Source organism: Heptranchias perlo, chromosome 20 (assembly GCF_035084215.1).
Source record: "Heptranchias perlo isolate sHepPer1 chromosome 20, sHepPer1.hap1, whole genome shotgun sequence".
Taxonomy (NCBI): Eukaryota; Metazoa; Chordata; class Chondrichthyes; order Hexanchiformes; family Hexanchidae; genus Heptranchias; species Heptranchias perlo.
In genome coordinates, this window is record NC_090344.1 from 9,340,060 (window position 1) to 9,362,282 (window position 22,223).

At 44.8% G+C, this 22,223-nt stretch overlaps 4 non-coding genes across 4 annotated transcripts; all 4 read right to left on the bottom strand.

Moving 5' to 3' along the window:
- Positions 1–5,162: 5,162 nt before the first annotated feature.
- Positions 5,163–5,255, bottom strand: trnay-gua (transfer RNA tyrosine (anticodon GUA)). Its single transcript has 2 exons — positions 5,219–5,255; positions 5,163–5,198 (listed from the first exon to the last, which is right to left on the bottom strand). It is a non-coding gene; the product is annotated as a tRNA-Tyr (tRNA).
- Positions 5,256–13,026: 7,771 nt separating this feature from the next.
- trnay-gua (transfer RNA tyrosine (anticodon GUA)) lies at positions 13,027–13,119 on the bottom strand. Its single transcript has 2 exons — positions 13,083–13,119; positions 13,027–13,062 (listed from the first exon to the last, which is right to left on the bottom strand). It is a non-coding gene; the product is annotated as a tRNA-Tyr (tRNA).
- A 3,545-nt stretch (positions 13,120–16,664) lies between these two features.
- Positions 16,665–16,757, bottom strand: trnay-gua (transfer RNA tyrosine (anticodon GUA)). The gene is made up of 2 exons: positions 16,721–16,757; positions 16,665–16,700 (listed from the first exon to the last, which is right to left on the bottom strand). It is a non-coding gene; the product is annotated as a tRNA-Tyr (tRNA).
- A 3,583-nt stretch (positions 16,758–20,340) lies between these two features.
- trnay-gua (transfer RNA tyrosine (anticodon GUA)) lies at positions 20,341–20,433 on the bottom strand. Its single transcript has 2 exons — positions 20,397–20,433; positions 20,341–20,376 (listed from the first exon to the last, which is right to left on the bottom strand). It is a non-coding gene; the product is annotated as a tRNA-Tyr (tRNA).
- Positions 20,434–22,223: the final 1,790 nt, after the last annotated feature.

The window sequence follows — 22,223 nt, forward strand, 5'->3', positions numbered from 1 at the left end:
TGAGAGACCTTTTAAATGTTCTGACTGTGAGAAGAGGTTTAAAAGCAAAAGGAATCTGCTGTCGCACCAACGCACTCACACTGGGGAGAGGCCGTTCACCTGCTCCGTGTGTGGGAAGGGATTCACTCGGTCATCCACTCTGCTGACACACCAGCGAGTTCACACTGGGGAGAGGTCGTTCATCTGCTCTGTGTGTCAGAAGAGATTCACTCATTCATCACACCTTCTGTCACACCAGCAAGTTCACACTGATGAGAGACCTTTTAAATGTCCTGACTGTGAGAAGAGATTTAAAATCAGAAACGAAATGGTGAGACACCAACGCAGTCACACAGGGGAGAGGCCGTTCACCTGTACCTTGTGTGAGAAGAGATTTACTCGGTCATCCAACCTTCTGTCACACCAGCGAGTTCACTCCGATGAGAGACCTTTTAAATGTTCTGAGTGTGAGAAGAGATTTAAAAGCAAAATTTATCTGCTGACACACCAGCGCACTCACACTGGGGAGAGGCCATTCACCTGCTCCGTGTGTGGGAAGGGATTCACTCGGTCATCCACCCTGCTGAGACACCAGCGAGTTCACACTGATGAAAGACCTTTAAATGTTCTGACTTTGGGAAGAGATTTAAAATCAGAAACGAACTGCTGACACATCAACACATGCCCATTGGGGAGAAACTGTTCACCTGCTCCGTGTGTGGGAAGGGATTCACTCGATCATCCCACCTTCTGAGACATCAACTTGTTCACACTATTGAGTGACCTTTTAATTCACTGACAGTGAGAAGAGCTTTAAAAGCAGAAATGAACTGCTGACACATCAACACATGCCCATTGGGGAGAGACTGTTCACCTGCTCCGTGTGTGGGAAGGGATTCACTCAGTCATCACACGTGCTGAGACACCAGCGAGTTCACATATGACTGCAGGGGTTGGATTCTGCTGTTAATCACATCCAAGACTGAACCATGTTCATTCTGACAGTTGGGGTTTGTTTCTTCTGATGTCAATAACCCCTATAACTGGGCTGGAGTTTAATATTCTGGATATCTATTAAATAAATCAGATTTGTTTTAAACACCTTGTTGTAGATTTTAGTCTTTCCCACCTGAGTGTTTAGCATCACCTGACTGGAGCTCAGAAAGGACAATCTGGGGGGAGCAGAACTTCAGCCTGGACACAGTCCTTCAGGGCCACACTGAGAGGGGCAAACGGCACTTTGGTCTTTCTCATCTCTCTTCTCTGACAGCAAAGTCTCCGTGCGGAGTCCAGTCTAAAAATGACTGTGGTAATTATTCTATGAAGATTTAACCTGTTTGTGTGACAGTCCTGAGTCTACCATTTAAGGCAGGCTTTAACTCATTTAAAATAAACCCGTTAAAAATAAATGATTTAAAGTCTGCATCAAAATAGCAGTGGGAGGAGTTCACAGGAGCCTGTTAACTGCTGGTACAATTATACAACAGTCATTCGATCTCCAGATAAAGAAGGACCTGCAGTGTGTTTCCAGAATTCATGGTTTTATTGCTGTGTGCGTGTTAGACACCAGGATCACTAAAAATACACGACCCGGACCATCCACAGGGTGGGGGCGATCCCGACAGTTACTCTGGGATCACTCCCACTGCGGAACTCCACCACTGACCCTGCTGAAGGTTGCAGGCTCAGGGAGTGGGGCCTCCAGGAGTGGACTGCAAGATAGCTGACAAATGTATGCTGAGGTACCAGAGGAATCCTTACTAAGGAACCGTCTGGGGTTTTACTTGTCAGTGTGGGTCTAGCGGTGAATTATTCTTGACTCCCCGAACTGTCTTACAGTCAGATCAGGATGAATTCAGTTGACAGGAGAATTGGGACAAATATCACCCACAATCGAGGGAGACACAAGCAGCCATTAGAGAAGCTAAGAGATCTTTGAAAAGAAGATGGTGCACAAATGTGCTAATAATAGCAAACGCCTTTCCAGCTACGTCAGGAGTCAGAAGACCATTAAAGATGGTTTCGGGCCACTGAAAGACAGTTCAGGGCTGATTCCCGGGCTATGGCAGAGCTGTTAAATGACTATTTCTCATCAGTCTACACTCCTGTAGATGATGCTCAGATTCCAGCTGTGGGATGTGCTGTCAACAATAACATCATAAATATTAAAATAGAAAGGGACGTGATCTTGGATAAAATATGAAATCTTAAAATAGGTTTAGCTCCAGGTCCAGATGATATTCACCCCCGGGTGTTTAAAGAGATGGGACGGGTGCTCTGTGAGCCCCTTGCCTGTATCCTCAACAGCTCAATAGAGTCAGCGATAGTCCCCTGAGATTAGAAGGTAGCTCACATAGTTCCAATTTTCATTATGGGGGACAAAATTGAAGTCAATGGGAATCGGGGGAATACTCTCCAGTGGCTGGAGTCATACCTGGCACAAAGGAAGATGGTAGTGGTTGTTGGAGGCCAATCATCTCAGCCCCAGGACATTGCTGCAAGAGCTCCTGGGTCCAACCATCTTCAGCTGCTTCTTCAATGACCTTCCCTCCATCATAAGGTCAGGAATGGGGATGTTCACTGATGATTGCACAGGGTTCAGTTCCATTCCCAACCCCTCAGATAATGAAGCAGTCCGTGCCTGCATGCAGCAAGACCTGGTCAACATCCAGGCTTGGTCAGATAAGTGGCAAGCAACATTCGCGCCAGACAATGACCATCTCCAACAAGAGAGAGTCTAACCATCTCCCCTTGACATTCAACGGCATTACCATCACCGAATCCCCCACCATCAACATCCTCGGGGTCACCATTGACCAGAAACTTAACTGGACCAGCCATATAAATACTGTGGCTACAAGAGCAGGTCAGAGGCTGGGTATTCTGCAGCAAGTGACTCACCTCCTGACTCCCCAAAGCCTTTCCACCATCTACAATGCACAAGTCAGGAGTATGATGGAATACTCTCCACTTGCCTGGATGAGTGCAGCTCCAACAACACTCAAGAAGCTCGACACCATCCAGGACAAAGCAGCCCGGTTGATTGGCATCCCATCCACCGAGCACCAATCACAAATCCCACCACAAGATCTTTAATATCCCGTCTCATACCCGGCCACCATCTCATTTATCCAAATTTTTCCTCCATATCTTCCCATTTAGGGTATCCGCCTGCGTTAGAGCCACGGATCCACTGCATTTCCGAATCGAATTGGGAACCTCTTGAAGTAAATCACTCTCCTCCTCACAGTTTATTATCCTCACTGTTCACTGCACTTTCAAGTTTGGAAATTGTGCCCTGTATACTCAGGTCCAAGTCATTAATATATATCAAGAAAAGCAGTGGTCCCAGCACCGACCCCTGGGGAACACCACTGCGCACCTCCCTCCATTCTGAAAAACAACTGTTCACCACTACTCTCTGTTTCCTGTTATTGAGCCAATTCTGTATCAATGCTGCTACTGCCCCTTTTATTCCATGGGCTTTAATATTGATGACAAGCCCATTATGCGGCACTTTAACACCTTTTGAAAGTCCAAACACACCACATCAACTGCATTGCCCTCATCGACCCTCTCTGCTCCTCATCAAAAAACTCTATCAAGTTAGTTAAACACAATTTGCCTTTCACAAATCCGTGCTAGCTTTCCCTAATACTTGTCTAAGTTACTGCTAATTCTATCCCGGATTATCGTTGCTAGAACTTTCCCCACGACCGAGGTTAAACTGACTGGTCTGTCGACGCTGGGTTTTATCTTTCACCCTTTCTTGAACAAGGGTGTAACATTTGCAATTCTCCAGTCCTCTGGCATCACCCCAATATCGAAGGATGTTTGGAAGATTATGGCCAGTACCTCTGCAATTTCCACCGTTACTTCCCTCACTAACCGAGGATGCATCCCATCCGGACCAGGTGACGTTTCTACTTTAAGTACAGCCAGCCTTTCAAGTACCTCCTCTTTATGAATTTTTAGCCAATCCAGTATCTCAACGACATCTTCCTTTACTGACATTCTGGCAGCATCTTCTTCCATGGTGAAGACAGATGGAAAGTATTTATTTAGTACCTCTGCCATGCTCACTGCCTCACAATGCTACTTCCTCACTATAATTGTGACTAGTGGTGCAATGGATAACGCATATGATTATGGATTAGAAAACAAGAGGTTCGATTCCTACTTGGTTTGGGAATTTTTTTGCAAACTGTACATTATTTTATTGCTTTCAATACCTTGCAAACTGTCCAACTTGGTGGTGCTGCCTGGCTCCAGACCTGGTAAGTGCCTTCTTAGTGCAGCAAGCAGTGCATCAGTGTCATAATCTGAAGGTCCTGAATTCAATCTTCAGAGAAGGCATCAAGGATTACAAAGCTTTTTTTCCATCTCTCACCTCATCTTTCCATCTTTGGTGCAGAGCAAAATCAAGAACTTTTGCTGACTGCAGCCCATCAAAAGATGTTCTGCCCCTTGACCTCTCTGTACTCAAACACACAGTAAAGTTTAGGAAGTAGATGGGCTATGGACTCGCTGACAACACTCTTCTTTCTGTATAATTGCACCAAGACAATCGGTGAGTGGAGAATATAATAAATGATCCCACTACTTCTCACATGCTAAGTGACAGCTTTACCAGTTGAGCTAATTCCTCGTTTGCTGTTTGTAAATCGTCCTTCACAGTTCCCGCCTCGCACTCGCCTCCAAGCTGCTCCACGACCAGCAGAGAAATCTTGATTTGGGTTGCCGCTCCTTGAATATATTAAATACTTTGCTCCAATCGGCGTTATCGAGCATCAGCAAGTGAGGAACAGCAGAACGGGAAGCCGCAGTAATCATGAATGATGCTGAGAAGAGCCCGAGGAAGGAAGACGAGGTCACCGGAAAGCAACGGCCGCCCGAGCTTGAGGGAGCAGCGTCAGCCCTGTCTGACTGACTGATCGAAGACCTTTTTGCCTGAAATTGAGGGCGATTTGAAGTGTTGCTGCTCAAAGGCACTCCCTGCTGGTGAGCAGAGGGAAATACTCGAGTGAAACAGCCGTGCTCGGGCACACACAGAAAGCTTTCAGGTTTGAGAAAGGAAAAGTGGTGTCCTGTGACTCAGTGGCAACATGTTAATCTGTAAACTGCCGTTAAAGTTCAGAGAGCGACCTTGAGGTAATTGCTGCTTATTCCAAAAGGACACTCACTCCTTCGAGCCGGAATTGAACCAGCGACCTAAGGATTACTTCAATTGTTTAATTCATTACAGTCCTCCGCTCTACCAGCTGAGCTATCCCAGGGAAGTGATACAAAAAATTGTCTTTGGTGATTGTTCACCGTGCGCCTGTTGACATGTTCAGACTCGTGGAGTCCGGAGCTGATCGAAGACATCTTTTGCCTGAAAGTGAGAGCTGAGTGTTTTGAAGTATTGCTGCTCAAAAGCACTCCCTGCTGGTGAGCAGAGGCAAAACAGCCGTGTTTGGGCAGACACAGAAAGTTTTAAAGTTTGAGAAAGGAAAAGAGGCGTCCTGTGCCTTCATGGCAACATGTTAATCTGCACGTTGCGTGTAAAGTTAAGAGAGTGACCTTGAACTAACTGCTGCTTATTGCAAAATCACGCATACTCCTTCGAGCAGGAATTGAACAAATGACGTAAGGATGACTTTATCTTATTTTCCACGACAGTCTTGTCGCGCTACCAGCTGAGATATCGAAGGGAAGCGGCAAAAATATTTCACTTTGGTGATTGTTCACCGTGCACCTTTGACACACCCGGACTCGTGGATTCCAGTGCTCATGACTGAGGCTGACTCGGTACCTGCTCATACCGCAGCGCTGTGGGAGTGTGAGCTGCTCTGTGTTCTCCACAGCCTGGGCCAGTGACACAATGAATAATGTGACTGATTATTGATCTGGAGATTGTGGGTTTAAGTTTACGGAGGGTGTCAAGTGGAAGGCCGGGCCTGGAGAGCATTGGAATAGTCGAGTCTAGAAGCAAACAAAGGCACGGATGAGGGTTTCAGCAGCAGAACTTCATTCTGGCAGTTGGGATTTGTTTCTGCTGATGTTAATAACCGCTATAACTGGGCTGAAATTCAATATTCTGGATCTATGTCAAATAAATCAACTTTGTTTCAAACGGAATGGTTCAATTACTTGCTGAATTCAAGATAAGAGACTAATTGATGTCCTAATTACCGATTATTATGCCTATTCTCCTTTCTCACTGCAGATTATTTCAGCTCGCATACCTTCAATTACTCTCATGGCCAAGTCCCAGTTCCCCGGTCCTTCCTGATTGCCTTATCCAGCCTTCAGATCCATGGAAGGTATCGGTAATGTACCCGGGATCACTAAACACAAAACCCAGTCTGTGAATCACTTTCAGCTACTGGACTTATCGTGTGTCCCACAGCATCTCTCTCACCTTCAATGCGTGAATAGAGCATCAGGCCTGGAAATCTCGTCTTCAATTTAAATACACTCATCAAATGCATTGAACAAAATACAAACAAGTAAACACATCACGGACCAATAATCCAGCACTAAATTCAAAGGAGTAAGTCTGTTATCAAACTCCTTGAGTGGACAGAATAAAGAAAAATCCCAACTCTAAGATTCCCTCGAATCCTTTGCAAATACCTTACAAATCTTGACAATAATCAACAAGTCTAATTTAATGTTGACCTTTATCTTGAGTGGGGTTGGAATACAGAAGTGATGCTTCAGTTGCAAAGAACCTTGGTCAGACCCCATCTGGAGAACTGGGCACTGAACCGAGAGAGAGATCAATCGGCCTTGGGAAAGATACAGTGCAGATTCACCAGAATGATGCCGGGGTTAAAAGGATTAAATTATGAGGATAGGTGGCATGAACTTGGTTTTTATTCCCATGAGTTTGGAACATTGAGATGTGATCTCACTGAGGTGTTTAAAATAATAAAGGTATACAATAAGGTAGATACAGAGAAATTATTTCTTCTGGAGGGGGAATCCAGAACAAGTCAGCAATATTATCAAGAAAAGCAGTGGTCCCAGAATCGACCCCTGTATACCTCCCTCCATTCCGAAAATCAGTCATTCACCACTACACTCTGCTTCATGTTATTCAGCCAATTCTGTATCAATGCTGCTACTGCCCCTTTTATTCCATGGGCTTCAATCTTGATGACAAGCCTATTATGCGGCACTGTATCAAACGCCTTTTGAAAGTCCATACACACCACATCAACCGAATGGTCCTCATCGACCCTCTCTGTTACCTTGTCAAAAAACTGTATCAAGTTAGTTAAACACGATTTGCCTTTAACAAATCCGTGCTGGCTTTCCCTAATCCTTGTCCAAGTGACTGCTAATTCTATCCCGGATTATCGTTGCAAGAACTTTACCACTACCGAGGTTAAACTGACTGGTCTGTAGATGCTGGGTTTTATCATTCACCCTTTCTTGAACAAGAATGTAACATTTGCAATTCTCCAGTCCTCTGGCATCACCCCCATACCAAGGGATGTTTGGAAGATTATGGCCAGTACCTCTGCAATTTCCACCGTTACTTCCCACAGCAAAGTAGGATGCATCCCATCCGGACCAGGTTACGTTTCTACTTTAAGTACAGACAGCCTTTCAAGTACCTCCTCTTTATGAATTTTTCGCCAATCCAGTATCTCAACGACATCTTCCTTTACTGACAATTTGGCAGCATTTTCTTCCTTGGTAAAGACAGATGCAAAGTATTTATTTAGTGCCTCCGCCATGCCCACTGCCTCCTATTGCTACTTGCTCACTCTATCCTGGGCCAGTGGTGCAATGGATAACGCATTTGACTAAAAATCACAAGATTATAAGTTCGACTCCAATTAGGCTTGGATTTTTTTTTTGCAAACTGTGCATTATTTTATGGCCTTCAATACCTTGTAAGCTGTCCTACTTGCTGGTGCTGCCGGGCTGCATACCTGGTAAGTGCCTTCTTAGTGCAGCAAGCAGTGCATCAGTGTCATAATTTGAAAGTCCTGAATTCAATCTTCATAGAAGACATCAAGGAATACGAAGCTTTTTTTTCCATCTCTCACCTCATCTTTCCATCTTTGCTGCAGAGCAAAATCAAGAACTTTTGCTTGCTGCAGCACATCAAAAGATTTGCTGCCCCTTGACCTCTCTGTCCTCAAACACACAGCGAAGTTTAGGAAATACATGGGCTATGGAATCACTGACAACACTCTTGTTTCTGTGGAATTGCACCAAGACAAACGGTGAGTGGAGAATATAATCAATGATCCCACTACTTCTCACATGCTAAGTGACAGCTTTACCAGTTGAGCTAATTCCTCGTTTGCTGTTTGTAAATCGCCCTTCACAGTTCCCGCCTCGCACTCGCCTCCAAGCTGCTCCACGACCAGCAGAGAAATCTTGCCTTGGGTTGCCGCTCCCTGAATATATGAAATACTTTGCTCCAATCAGCGGTATCGCGCATCAGCAAGTGAGGAACAGCAGAACGGGAAGCCACAGTAATCATGAATGATGCTGAGAAGAGCCCGAGCCTGCGGAAGGAAGATGAGGTCACTGGAAAGCAACAGCCGCCCGAGCTTGAGGGAGCAGCGTGAGCCCTGACTGACTGACTGACTGATCGAAGAACTTTTTGCCTGAAATTGAGGGCGATTATAGCAGATAGTGTTTTTTTTTTTTTTTTTTAGTGAACCTCGGTCCCTAGTATAGTTAACATTTTCTAATTTCAACGTAATTTAAAAGGGGTAACTCAGCTAAGGCAAGTCATGGCAGCAGACCTCGCACCAGTGATATGCTCCTCCTGCAAGATGTGGGAAGTCATGGACACTACCAGTGTCCCTGCCGACCATGTGTGCGGGAAGTGTGTCCACCTGCAGCTACTGACCGATCGTATCTCGGAGCTGGAGCTGCGGGTGGACTCACTGTGGAGCATCCGCGATGCAGAGAAACTCGTGGATAGCACGTTTAGCGAGTTGGTCACACCGCAGGTAAAGGGTATACAGGCAGGAAGTGAATGGGTGACCACCAGGAAGAGTAAGAGATGCAGGCAGGTAGTGCAGGGGTCCCCTGTGTCCATCCCCCTCTCAAACAGATATGCCACTTTGGATGCTGTTGGGGGGGATGACTTATCAGGGGAAGGCAGCAGCAGCCAACTTCCTGGCACCACGGGTAGCTCTGCTGCACAGGCTGGGAGGAAAAAGAGTGGCAGAGCTATAGTGATAGGGGACTCAATTGTAAGGGGAATAGACAGGCGTTTCTGCGGCCGCAACCGAGACTCCAGGATGGTGTGTTGCCTCCCTGGTGCAAGGATCAAGGATGTCTCGGAGCGGCTACAGAACATTTTGGAGGGGGAGGGCGAACAGCCAGCTGTCGTGGTGCACATAGGTACCAACGATATAGGTAAAAAAGGGGATGAGGTCCTAAAAGCAGAATATAGGGAGTTAGGAGGTAAATTAAAAAATAGGACCTCAAAGGTAGTAATCTCAGGATTGCTGCCAGTGCCACGTGCTAGTCAGAGTAGAAATAGGAGGATATTTCAAATGAATACGTGGCTAGAGGAATGGTGCAAGGGGGAGGGATTCAAATTCCTGGGACACTGGAAACGGTTCTGGGTGAGGTGGGACCAGTACAAACCGGATGGTCTGCACCTGGGCAGGGCCGGGACCGCTGTCCTAGGAGGAGTGTTTGCTAGTGCTGTTGGGGAGGGTTTAAACTAAAGTGGCAGGGGGTTGCGAACCTGAGCAGGGAGAGAGAGGAAAGCGTAACAGGAAGGGACAGAAGGTATGGAGTAATAGGTAAAGTGTTATAAAAGGAAAAAGCAGGAACTAAGCGTCACAAAACAGATTTGAAAGTTCTTTATCTGAATGCACGTAGCATTCGTAATAAAATGGACGAGTTAACGGCACAAATAACTACGTATGGGTATGATCTTGTGGCCATTACAGAAACATGGCTGCAGGGTGACAACGACTGGGAATTAAATATGCCAGGGTATTTAACAATCAGGAAGGACAGGCAGGAAGGAAGGGGAGGTGGGGTGGCTATGTTAATAAAGGAAGGAATCACTGTAATACAGAGAAATGATATTGGGACAAAGCATCAAGATAATGAAACAGTTTGGGTGGAGATAAGGAATAATAAGGGAAAAAAAAACATTAGTGGGCGTAGTATATAGGCCTCCTAATAGTTGCAACTCTGCTGGAAGAAGTATTAATCAGGAGATAGTCGGGGCATGTAATAAGGGAACAGCCATAATTATGGGGGATTTTAATTATCATATTAACTGGACAAATCAAATTGGGCAGAGCAGCCTTGAGGACGAGTTCAGTGAGTGCATCAGGGATGGATTTCTTGAGCAGTATGTAACTGATCCTACAAGGGGGCAGGCAACCTTGGACCTGGTCCTGTGTAATGAGTCAGGATTAATTAATAATGTCCTAGTTAAGGATCCCCTTGGAACGAGCGACCACAACATGGTTGAATTCCATATCCAATTAGAGGGTGAGAAGGTTGATTCTCAAACAAGCATACTTAGCTTGAATAAAGGAGACTATGATGGTATGAGAGCGGAATTGATTAAAGTGGACTGGGAAAATAGATTAAAGGGTAAGACGGTACATAAGCAGTGGTGTTCATTTAGGGAGTTATTTTACAACTTTCAAAATAAATATATTCCACTGAGGAAAAAAGGGTGTAAAAGGAATGACAGCCACCCGTGGCTAAGTAAAGAAATCAAGGATAGTATCCGACTAAAAACAAGGACATATAAGGTAGCCAAACTTAGTGGGAGGATAGAAGATTGGGAATTCTTCAAAAGACAGCAAAAAGTAACTAAAGGATTGATTAAGAAAGGGAAGTTAGATTATGAAAAGAAATTAGCAAAAAATATAAAAACAGATAGCAAGAGTTTCTATAGTTATATAAAAAGAAAAAGGGTGGCTAAGGCAAACATAGGTCCCTTAGAGGATGAGACCGGGAAATTAATGGTGGGAAACATGGAGATGGCAAAAATGCTGAACAAATATTTTGTTTCAGTCTTTACAGTAGAGGACACTAAGAATATCCCAACACTGGACAAACAGGGGACTCTCGGGGGGGAGGAGCTAAATACGATTAAAATCACTCAAGAGATGGTACTCAGTAAAATAATGGGACTCAAGGCGGATAAATTCCCTGGACCTGATGGCTTCCATCCGAGGGTATTGAGGGAAGTGGCAGTAGGGATTGTGGATGCTTTGGTGATAGTTTTCCAAAATTCCCTGGACTCAGGAGAGGTCCCGGCAGATTGGAAAACTGCTAATGTAACACCGTTATTTAAAAAGTGTAGTAGGCAGAAGGCTGGAAATTATAGGCCAGTTAGCTTAACATCTGTGGTGGGTAAAAGTTTGGAGTCTATTATTAAGGAGACAGTAACGGAACATTTAGATAGGCATAATTTAATAGGACAAAGTCAGCATGGCTTTATGAAGGGGAAGTCATGTCTGACAAATTTGCTTGAGTTCTTCGAGGATATAACGTATAGGGTGGATAAAGGGGAACCAGTGGACGTAGTGTATTTAGACTTCCAGAAGGCATTCGACAAGGTGCCACATAAAAGATTATTACTTAAGATAAAAAATCACAGGATTGGGGGTAATATTCTGGCATGGGTGGAGGATTGGTTATCGAACAGGAAGCAGAGAGTTGGGATAAATGGTTCATTTTCGGACTGGCAACCAGTAACCAGTGGTGTTCCACAGGGGTCGGTGCTGGGTCCCCAACTCTTTACAATCTATATTAACGATTTGGAGGAGGGGACCGAGTGCAACATATCAAAATTTGCAGATGATACAAAGATGGGAGGGAAAGTAGAGAGTGAGGAGGACATAAAAAACCTGCAAGGGGATATAGACAGGCTGGGTGAGTGGGCGGAGATTTGGCAGATGCAATATAATATTGGAAAATGTGAGGTTATGCACTTTGGCAGGAAAAATCAGAGAGCAAGTTATTTTCTTAATGGCGAGAGACTGGAAAGTACTGCAGTACAAAGGGATCTGGGGGTCCTAGTGCAAGAAAATCAAAAAGTTGGTATGCAGGTGCAGCAGGTGATCAAGAAAGCCAACGGAATGTTGGCTTTTATTGCTAGGGGGATAGAATATAAAAACAAGGAGGTATTGCTGCAGTTATATAAGGTATTGGTGAGACCGCACCTGGAATACTGCATACAGTTTTGGTCTCCATACTTAAGAAAAGACATACTTGCTCTCGAGGCAGTACAAAGAAGGTTCACTCGGTTAATCCCGGGGATGAGGGGGCGGACATATGAGGAGAGGTTGAGTAGATTGGGACTCTACTCATTGGAGTTCAGAAGAATGAGAGGCGATCTTATTGAAACATATAAGATTGTGAAGGGTCTTGATCGGGTGGATGCAGTAAGGATGTTCCCAAAGATGGGTGAAACTAGAACTAGGGGGCATAATCTTAGAATAAGGGGCTGCTCTTTCAAAACTGAGATGAGGAGAAACTTCTTCACTCAGAGGGTGGTAGGTCTGTGGAATTTGCTGCCCCAGGAAGCTGTGGAAGCGACATCATTAGATAAATTTAAAACAGAAATAGACAGTTTCCTAGAAGTAAAGGGAATTAGGGGTTATGGGGAGCGGGCAGGAAATTGGACATGAAGCTGAGTTCGGATCGGTCAATGCCCTGTGGGTGGCGGAGAGGGCCCAGGGGCTATGTGGCCGGGTCCTGCTCCGACTTCTTGTGTTCTTTAGATTTGTGGTTGGGATCAGATCAGCCATGATCTTATTGAATGGCGGAGCAGGCTCGAGGGGCCGATTGGCCGACTCCTGCTCCAATTTCTTCTGTTCTTATGATTTGAAGTGTTGCTGCTCAAAGGCACTCCCTGCTGGTGAGCAGAGGCAAATGCTCGAGTGAAACAGCCGTGCTTGGGCAGAAACGGAAAGCTTTCAGGTTTGAGAAAGGAAAAGTGGTGTCCTGTGACTCAGTGGCAACATGTTAATCTGGGAGGTGCCTGTCAAGTTCAAAGAGCGACCTTGAGGTAATTGCTACTTATTCCAAAAGCACACTCACTCCTTCGAGCCGGAATTGAACCAGCGACCTAAGGATTACTTCAATTGTTTAATTCACTACAGTCCTCCGCTCTACCAGCTGAGCTATCGAAGGGAAGTGATAAAAATTGATGTCTGTGGTGATTATTCACCGTGCGCCTGTTGACATGTTCAGACTCATGGACTCCAGTGCTGATCGAAGACTTCTTTCACCTGAAAGCGAGAGCTGAGTGTTTTGAAGTATTGCTGCTCAAAAGCACTCCCTGCTGGTGAGCAGAGGCAAAACAGCCTTGTTTGGGCAGACACAAAAAGTTTTGCGGCTTGAGAAAGGAAAAGAGGCGTCCTGTGCCTTCATGGCAACATGTTAATCTGTAAGGTGCCTGTAAAGTTAAGAGAGCGACCTTGAACTAACTGCTGCTTATTGCAAAATCACGCATACTCCTTCGAGCAGGAATTGAACAAATGACGTAAGGATGACTTTATCTTATTTTCCACGACAGTCTTGTCGCGCTACCAGCTGAGATATCGAAGGGAAGCGGCAAAAATGTTTCACTTTGGTGATTGTTCACCGTGCACCTTTGACACACCCGGACTCGTGGATTCCAGTGCTCATGACTGAGGCTGACTCGGTACCTGCTCATACCGCAGCGCTGTGGGAGTGTGAGCTGCTCTGTGTTCTCCACAGCCTGGGCCAGTGACACAATGAATAATGTGACTGATTATTGATCTGGAGATTGTGGGTTTAAGTTTACGGAGGGTGTCAAGTGGAAGGCCGGGCCTGGAGAGCATTGGAATAGTCGAGTCTAGAAGCAAACAAAGGCACGGATGAGGGTTTCAGCAGCAGAACTTCATTCTGGCAGTTGGGATTTGTTTCTGCTGATGTTAATAACCGCTATAACTGGGCTGAAATTCAATATTCTGGATCTATGTCAAATAAATCAACTTTGTTTCAAACGGAATGGTTCAATTACTTGCTGAATTCAAGATAAGAGACTAATTGATGTCCTAATTACCGATTATTATGCCTATTCTCCTTTCTCACTGCAGATTATTTCAGCTCGCATACCTTCAATTACTCTCATGGCCAAGTCCCAGTTCCCCGGTCCTTCCTGATTGCCTTATCCAGCCTTCAGATCCATGGAAGGTATCGGTAATGTACCCGGGATCACTAAACACAAAACCCAGTCTGTGAATCACTTTCAGCTACTGGACTTATCGTGTGTCCCACAGCATCTCTCTCACCTTCAATGCGTGAATAGAGCATCAGGCCTGGAAATCTCGTCTTCAATTTAAATACACTCATCAAATGCATTTAACAAAATACAAACAAGTAAACACATCACGGACCAATAATCCAGCACTAAATTCAAAGGAGTAAGTCTGTTATCAAACTCCTTGAGTGGACAGAATAAAGAAAAATCCCAACTCTAAGATTCCCTCGAATCCTTTGCAAATACCTTACAAATCTTGACAATAATCAACAAGTCTAATTTAATGTTTACCTTTATCTTGAGTGGGGTTGGAATACAGAAGTGATGCTTCAGTTGCAAAGAACCTCGGTCAGACCCCATCTGAAGAACTGGGCACTGAACCGAGAGAGAGATCCATCGGCCTTGGGAAAGATACAGTGCAGATTCACCAGAATGATGCCGGGGTTAAAAGGATTAAATTATGAGGATAGGTGGCATGAACTTGGTTTTTATTCCCATGAGTTTGGAACATTGAGATGTGATCTCACTGAGGTGTTTAAAATAATAAAGGTATACAATAAGGTAGATACAGAGAAATTATTTCTTCTGGAGGGGGAATCCAGAACAAGTCAGTAATATATATCAAGAATAGCAGTAGTCACAGCACCGACCCCTGGGGAACACCACTGTATACCTCCCTCCATTCCGAAAATCAGTCATTCACCACTACTCTCTGCTTCATGTTATTCAGCCAATTCTGTATCAATGCTGCTACTGCCCCTTTTATTCCATGGGCTTCAATCTTGATGACAAGCCTATTATTCGGCACTGTATCAAACACCACATCAACCGAATGGTCCTCATCGACCCTCTCTGTTACCTTGTCAAAAAACTGTATCAAGTTAGTTAAACACGATTTGCCTTTAACAAATCCGTGCTGGCTTTCCCTAATCCTTGTCCAAGTGACTGCTCATTCTATCCCGGATTATCGTTGCTAGAACTTTCCCCACTACCGAGGTTAAACTGACTGGTCTGTAGATGCTGGGTTTTATCATTCACCCTTTCTTGAACAAGAATGTAACATTTGCAATTCTCCAGTCCTCTGGCATCACCCCCATACCAAGGGATGTTTGGAAGATTATGGCCAGTACCTCTGCAATTTCCACCGTTACTTCCCCCAGCAAAGTAGGATGCACCCCATCCGGACCAGGTGACGTTTCTACTTTAAGTACAGACAGCCTTTCAAGTACCTCCTCTTTATGATTTTTTCGCCAATCCAGTATCTCAACGACATCTTCCTTTACTGACACTTTGGCAGCATTTTCTTCCTTGGTAAAGACAGATGCAAAGTATTTATTTAGTGCCTCCGCCATGCCCACTGCCTCCTATTGCTACTTGCTCACTCTATCCTGGGCCATTTGACTAAAAATCACAAGATTATAAGTTCGACTTCAATTAGGCTTGGATTTTTTTTTTGCAAACTGTGCATTATTTTATGGCCTTCAATACCTTGTAAGCTGTCCTACATGCTGGTGCTGCCGGGCTGCATACCTGGTAAGTGCCTTCTTAGTGCAGCAAGCAGTGCATCAGTGTCATAATTTGAAAGTCCTGAATTCAATCTTCACAGAAGACATCAAGGATTACGAAGCTTTTTTTTTCCATCTCTCACCTCATCTTTCCATCTTTGCTGCAGAGCAAAATCAAGAACTTTTGCTTGCTGCAGCACATCAAAAGATTTGCTGCCCCTTGACCTCTCTGTACCCAAACACACAGCGAAGTTTAGGAAATACATGGGCTATGGAATCACTGACAACACTCTTGTTTCTGTATAATTGCACCAAGACAAACGGTGAGTGGAGAATATAATCAATGATCCCACTACTTCTCACATGCTAAGTGACAGCTTTACCAGTTGAGCTAATTCCTCGTTTGCTGTTTGTAAATCGCCCTTCACAGTTCCCGCCTCGCACTCGCCTCCAAGCTGCTCCACGACCAGCAGAGAAATCTTGCCTTGGGTTGCCGCTCCCTGAATATATGAAATACTTTGCTCCAATCAGCGGTATCGAGCATCAGCAAGTGAGGAACAGCAGAACGGGAAGCCACAGTAATCATGAAAAGATGCTGAGAAGAGCCCGAGCCTGCGGAAGGAAGACGAGGTCACCGGAAAGCAACAGCCGCCCGAGCTGGAGGGAGCAGCGTGAGGCCTGACTGACTGACTGATCGAAGATCTTTTTGCCTGAAATTGAGGGCGATTTGAAGTGTTGCTGCTCAAAGGCACTCCCTGCTGGTGAGCAGAGGGAAATGCTCGAGTGAAACAGCCGTGCTTGGGCAGAAACAGAAAGCTTTCAGGTTTGAGAAAGGAAAAGTGGTGTCCTGTGACTCAGTGGCAACATGTTAATCTGGGAGGTGCCTGTGAAGTTCAATTGAGCGACCTTGAGTTAATTGCTGCTTATTCCAAAAGCACACTCACTCCTTCGAGCCGGAATTGAACCAGCGACCTAAGGATTACTTCAATTGTTTAATTCACTACAGTCCTCCGCTCTACCAGCTGAGCTATCGAAGGGAAGTAATAAAAATTGATGTCTGTGGTGATTATTTACCGTGCGCCTGTTGACATGTTCAGACTCATGGACTCCAGTGCTGATCGAAGCCTTCTTTCACCTGAAAGCGAGAGCTGAGTGTTTTGAAGTATTGCTGCTCAAAAGCACTCCCTGCTGGTGAGCAGAGGCAAAACAGCCTTGTTTGGGCAGACACAAAAAGTTTTGCGGCTTGAGAAAGGAAAAGAGGCGTCCTGTGCCTTCATGGCAACATGTTAATCTGTAAGGTGCCTGTAAAGTTAAGAGAGCGACCTTGAACTAACTGCTGCTTATTGCAAAATCACGCATACTCCTTCGAGCAGGAATTGAACAAATGACGTAAGGATGACTTTATCTTATTTTCCACGACAGTCTTGTCGCGCTACCAGCTGAGATATCGAAGGGAAGCGGCAAAAATGTTTCACTTTGGTGATTGTTCACCGTGCTCCTTTGACACACCCGGACTCGTGGATTCCAGTGCTCATGACTGAGGCTGACTCGGTACCTGCTCATACCGCAGTGCTGTGGGAGTGTGAGCTGCTCTGTGTTCTCCACAGTCTGGGTCAGTGACACAATGAATAATGTGACTGATCATTGATCTGGAGATTGTGGGTTCAAGTTTACGGAGGGTGTAAAGTGGAAGGCCGGGCCTGGAGAGCATTGGAATAGTCGAGTCTAAAAGCAAACAAAGGCACGGATGAGGGTTTCAGCAGCAGAACTTCATTCTGGCAGTTGGGATTTGTTTCTGCTGATGTTAATAACCGCTATAACTGGGCTGAAATTCAATATTCTGGATCTATGTCAAATAAATCAACTTTGTTTCAAACGGAATGGTTCAATTACTTGCTGAATTCAAGATAAGAGACTAATTGATGTCCTAATTACCGATTATTATGCCTTTTCTCCTTTCTCACTGTAGATTATTTCAGTTCTCATACCTTCAATTACTCTCATGGCCAAGTCCCAGTTCCCCAGACCTTCCCGAGTGCCTCTCCCAGCCTTGGGATCCAGGGAAGGTATCGGTAATGTACCCGGGATCACTAAACACAAAACCCAGTCTGTGAATCACTTTCAGCTACTGGACTTATCGTGTGTCCCACAGCATCTCTCTCACCTTCGATGTGTGAATAGAGCATCAGGCCTGGGAATCCCGGCTTAAATTTAAATACACTCAGCAAATGTATTTAACAAAATACAAACAAGTAAATGCATCACGGCTCAATAATCCAGCACTAAATTCAAAGGAGTAAGTCTGTTATCAAACTCCTTGAGTGGACAGAATAAAGAAAAATCCCAACTCTAAGATTCCCTCGAATCCTTTGCAAATACCTCACAAATCTGGACAATAATCAACAAGTCTAATTGAATGTTGATCTTTATCTTGAGTGGGGTTGGAATACAGAAGTGATGTTTCAGTTGGAACGAACCTTGGTCAGACCCCATCTGGAGAACTGGGCACTGAACCGAGAGAGAGATAAATCGGCCTTGGGAAAGATACAGTGCAGATTCACCAGAATGATGCCAGGGTTAAATAGATTAAATTGTGTGGATAGGTGGCATGAACTTGGTTTTTATTCCCATGAGTTTGGAACATTGAGATGTGATCTCACTGAGGTGTTTAAAATAATAAAGGTACACAATAAGGTAGATACAGAGAAATTATTTCTTCTGGAGGGGGAATCCAGAACAAGTCAGGAATATATATCAAGAAAAGCAGTGGTCCCAGAATCGACCCCTGGGGAACAGCACTGTATACCTCCCTCCATTCCGAAAATCAGTCATTCACCACGACTCTCTGCTTCATGTTATTCAGCCAATTCTGTATCAATGCTGCTACTGCCCCTTTGATTCCATGGGTTTCAATCTTGATGACAAGCCCATTATGCGGCACTATATCAAACGCCTTTTGAAAGTCCATACACACCACATCAACCGAATTGTCCTCGTCGACCCTCTCTGTTACCTTATCAAAAAACTGTATCAAGTTAGGTAAACACGATTTGCCTTTAACAAATCCGTGCTGGCTTTCCCTAATCCTTGTCCAAGTGACTGCTAATTCTATCCCGGATTATCGTTGCTAGAACTTTCCCCACTCCCGAGGTTAAATTGACTGGTCTGTAGTTGCTGGGTTTTATCTTTCACCCTTTCTAGAGCAATGGTGTAACATTTGCAATTCTCCAGTCCTCTGGCATCACCCCCATACCTAGGGATGTTTGGAAGATTATGGCCAGTACCTCTGCAATTTCCACTGTTACTTCCCTCAGCAACATAGGATGCATCCCATCCGGACCAGGTGAGGTTTCTACTTTAAGTACAGCCAGCCTTTCAAGTACCTCCTCTTTATGAATTTTTAGCCAATCCAGTATCTCAACGACATCTTCCTTTACTGTCACTCTGGCAGCATCTTCTTCCTTGGTGAAGACAGATGCAAAGTATTTATTTAGTACCTCTGCCATGCCCACTGCCTCCCACTGCTACTTACTCACTATAACAGGGGTTAGTGGTGCAATGGATAACGCATCTGATTACAGATCAAAAGATTGTAAGCTCAATTCATACTTGGCTTGCATTTTTTTTGCAAACTGTGCATTATTTTATGGCTGCCAATACCTTGCAAGCTGTCCTACTTGCTGGTGCTGCCTGGCTCCAGACCTGATAAGTGCCTTCTCAGTGCCAGCAAGCAGTGCATCAGTGTCATAATCTGAAGGTCCTGAATTCAATCTTCAGAGAAGGCATTAAGGATTACGATGCTTTTTTTTCCATCTCTCACCTCATCTTTCCATCTTTGCTGCAGAGCAAAATCAAGAGCTTTTGCTGACTGCAGCACATCAAAAGATTTGCTGCCCCTTGACCTCTCTGTACCCAAACACACAGTGAAGTTTAGGAAGTTCATGGGCTATGGACTCAATGACAACACTCTTGTTTCTGTATAATTGCACCAAGACAATCGGTGAGTGGAGAATATAATCAATGATCCCACTACTTCTCACATGCCAAGTGACCACTCTGCCAGTTGAGCTCATTCCTCGTTTGCTGTTTGTAAATCGCCCTTCACAGTTCCCGCCTCGCACTCGCCTCCAAGCTGCTCCACGACCAGAAGAGAAATCTTGCCTTGGGTTGCCGCTCCCTGAATATATTAAATACTTTGCTCCAATCGGCGGTATCGAGCATCAGCAAGTGAGGAACAGCAGAACGGTAAGCCACAGTAATCATGAATGATGCTGAGAAGAGCCCGAGCCTGCGGAAGGAAGACGAGGTCACTGGAAAGCAACAGCCGCCCGAGCCTGAGGGAGCAGCGTGAGCCCTGACTGACTGACTGATCGAAGACCTTTTTGCCTGAAATTGAGGGCGATTTGAAGTGTTGCTGCTCAAAGGCACTCCCTGCTGGCGAGCAAGAGGCAAATGCCCGAGTGAAACAACCGTGCTCGGGCAGACACAGAAAGCTTTCAGGTTTGAGAAAGGAAAAGAGGTGTCCTGTGACTCAGTGGCAACATGTTAATCTGGGAGGTGCCTGCAAAGTTCAGAGAGCGACCTTGAGGTAATTGTTGCTTATTCCAAAAGCACACTCATTCCTTCGAGCCGGAATTGAACCAGCGACCTAAGGATGACTTTAATTGTTTAATTCACTACAGTCCTCCGCTCTACCAGCTGAGCTATCGAAGGGAAGCGATAGACAGAATTGTCTTTGGTGATTGTTCACCGTGCGCCTGTTGACATGTTCAGACTCATGGAGTCCGGTGCTGATCGAAGACTTCTTTCACCTGAAAGCGAGAGCTGAGTGTTTTGAAGTATTGCTGCTCAAAAGCAGAGGCAAAACAGCCTTGTTTGGGAGACACAGAAAGTTTTGCGGCTTGAGAAAGGAAAAGAGGCGTCCTGTGCCTTCATGGCAACATGTTAATCTGTAAGGTGCCTGTAAAGTTAAGAGAGTGACCTTGAACTAACTGCTGCTTATTGCAAAATCACGCATACTCCTTCGAGCAGGAATTGAACAAATGACGTAAGGATGACTTTATCTTATTTTCCACGACAGTCTTGTCACTTGACCAGCTGAGGTATCGAAGGGAAGCGGCAAAAATGTTTCACTTTGGTGATTGTTGACCGTGCACCTTTGACACACCCGGACTTGTGGATTCCAGTGCTCATGACTGAGGCTGACTCGGTACCTGCTCATACCGCAGTGCTGTGGGAGTGGGAGCTACTCCGTGTTCTCCACAGCCTGGGCCAGTGACACAATGAATAATGCGACTGATTATTGATCTGGAGATTGTGGGTTTAAGTTTACGGAGGGTGTAAAGTGGAAGGCCGGGCCTGGAGAGCATTGGAATAGTCGAGTCCAGAGGTAAACAAAGGCACGGATGAGGGTTTCAGCAGCAGAACTTCATTCTGGCAGTTGGGATTTGTTTCTGATGATGTTAATAACCGCTATAACTGGGCTGAAATTCAATATTCTGGATAAATGTCAAATAAATCAACTTTGTTTCAAACGGAATGGTTCAATTACTTGCTGAATTCAAGATAAGAGACTAATTGATGTCCTAATTACCGATTATTATGCCTATTCTCCTTTCTCACTGTAGATTATTTCAGTTCGCATACCTTCAATTACTCTCATGGCCAAGTCCCAATTCCCCTGGCCTTCCTGAGTGCCTTTTCCAGCCTTGGGATCCAGGGAAGGTATCGGTAATGTACCAGGATCAATAACACATAACCCAGTCTGTGAATCACTTTCAGCAACTGGATTGTCGTGTGTCCCACAGCATCTCTCTCACCTTCGATGTGTGAATAGAGCATCAGGCCTGGAAATCTCGTCTTAAATTTAAATTCACTCAGCAAATGTATTTAACAAAATGCAAACCAGTATACACATCACGGCTCAATGATCCAGCACTAAATTCAAAGGAGTTATCAAACTCCTTGAGTGGACAGAATAAAGAAAAATCCCAAATCTAAGATCACCACGAATCCTTTGCAAATACCTTGCAAATCTTGACAATAATCAACAAGTCTAATTTAATGTTGATCTTTATCTTGAGTGGGGTTGGAATACAGAAGTGATGCTTCTGTTGTGAAGAACCTTGGTCAGACCCCATTTGGAGAACTGGGCACCGAAACTAAGGAGAGATAAATCGGCCGTGGAAAAGATATAGTGTAGATTCACCAGAATTATGCCGGGATTAAAATGATTAATTTAGGAGGATAAGTGGCATAAACTTGGTTTTTATTCCCATGAGTTTAGAACATTGAGATGTGACCTCGTCGAGATGTTTAAAATAATAAAGGGATTCAATAAGGTAGATACAGAGAAATGATTTCTTCTGGAGGAGGAATCCAGAACAAGAGGGCATAAGAAATAGGAACAGGAGTGGGGATACGGCCCCTCGAGCCTGCTCTGCCATTCAGTAAGAACATGGCTGATCTTCTACCTTAACTCCACTTTCCTGCCCAATTCCTTG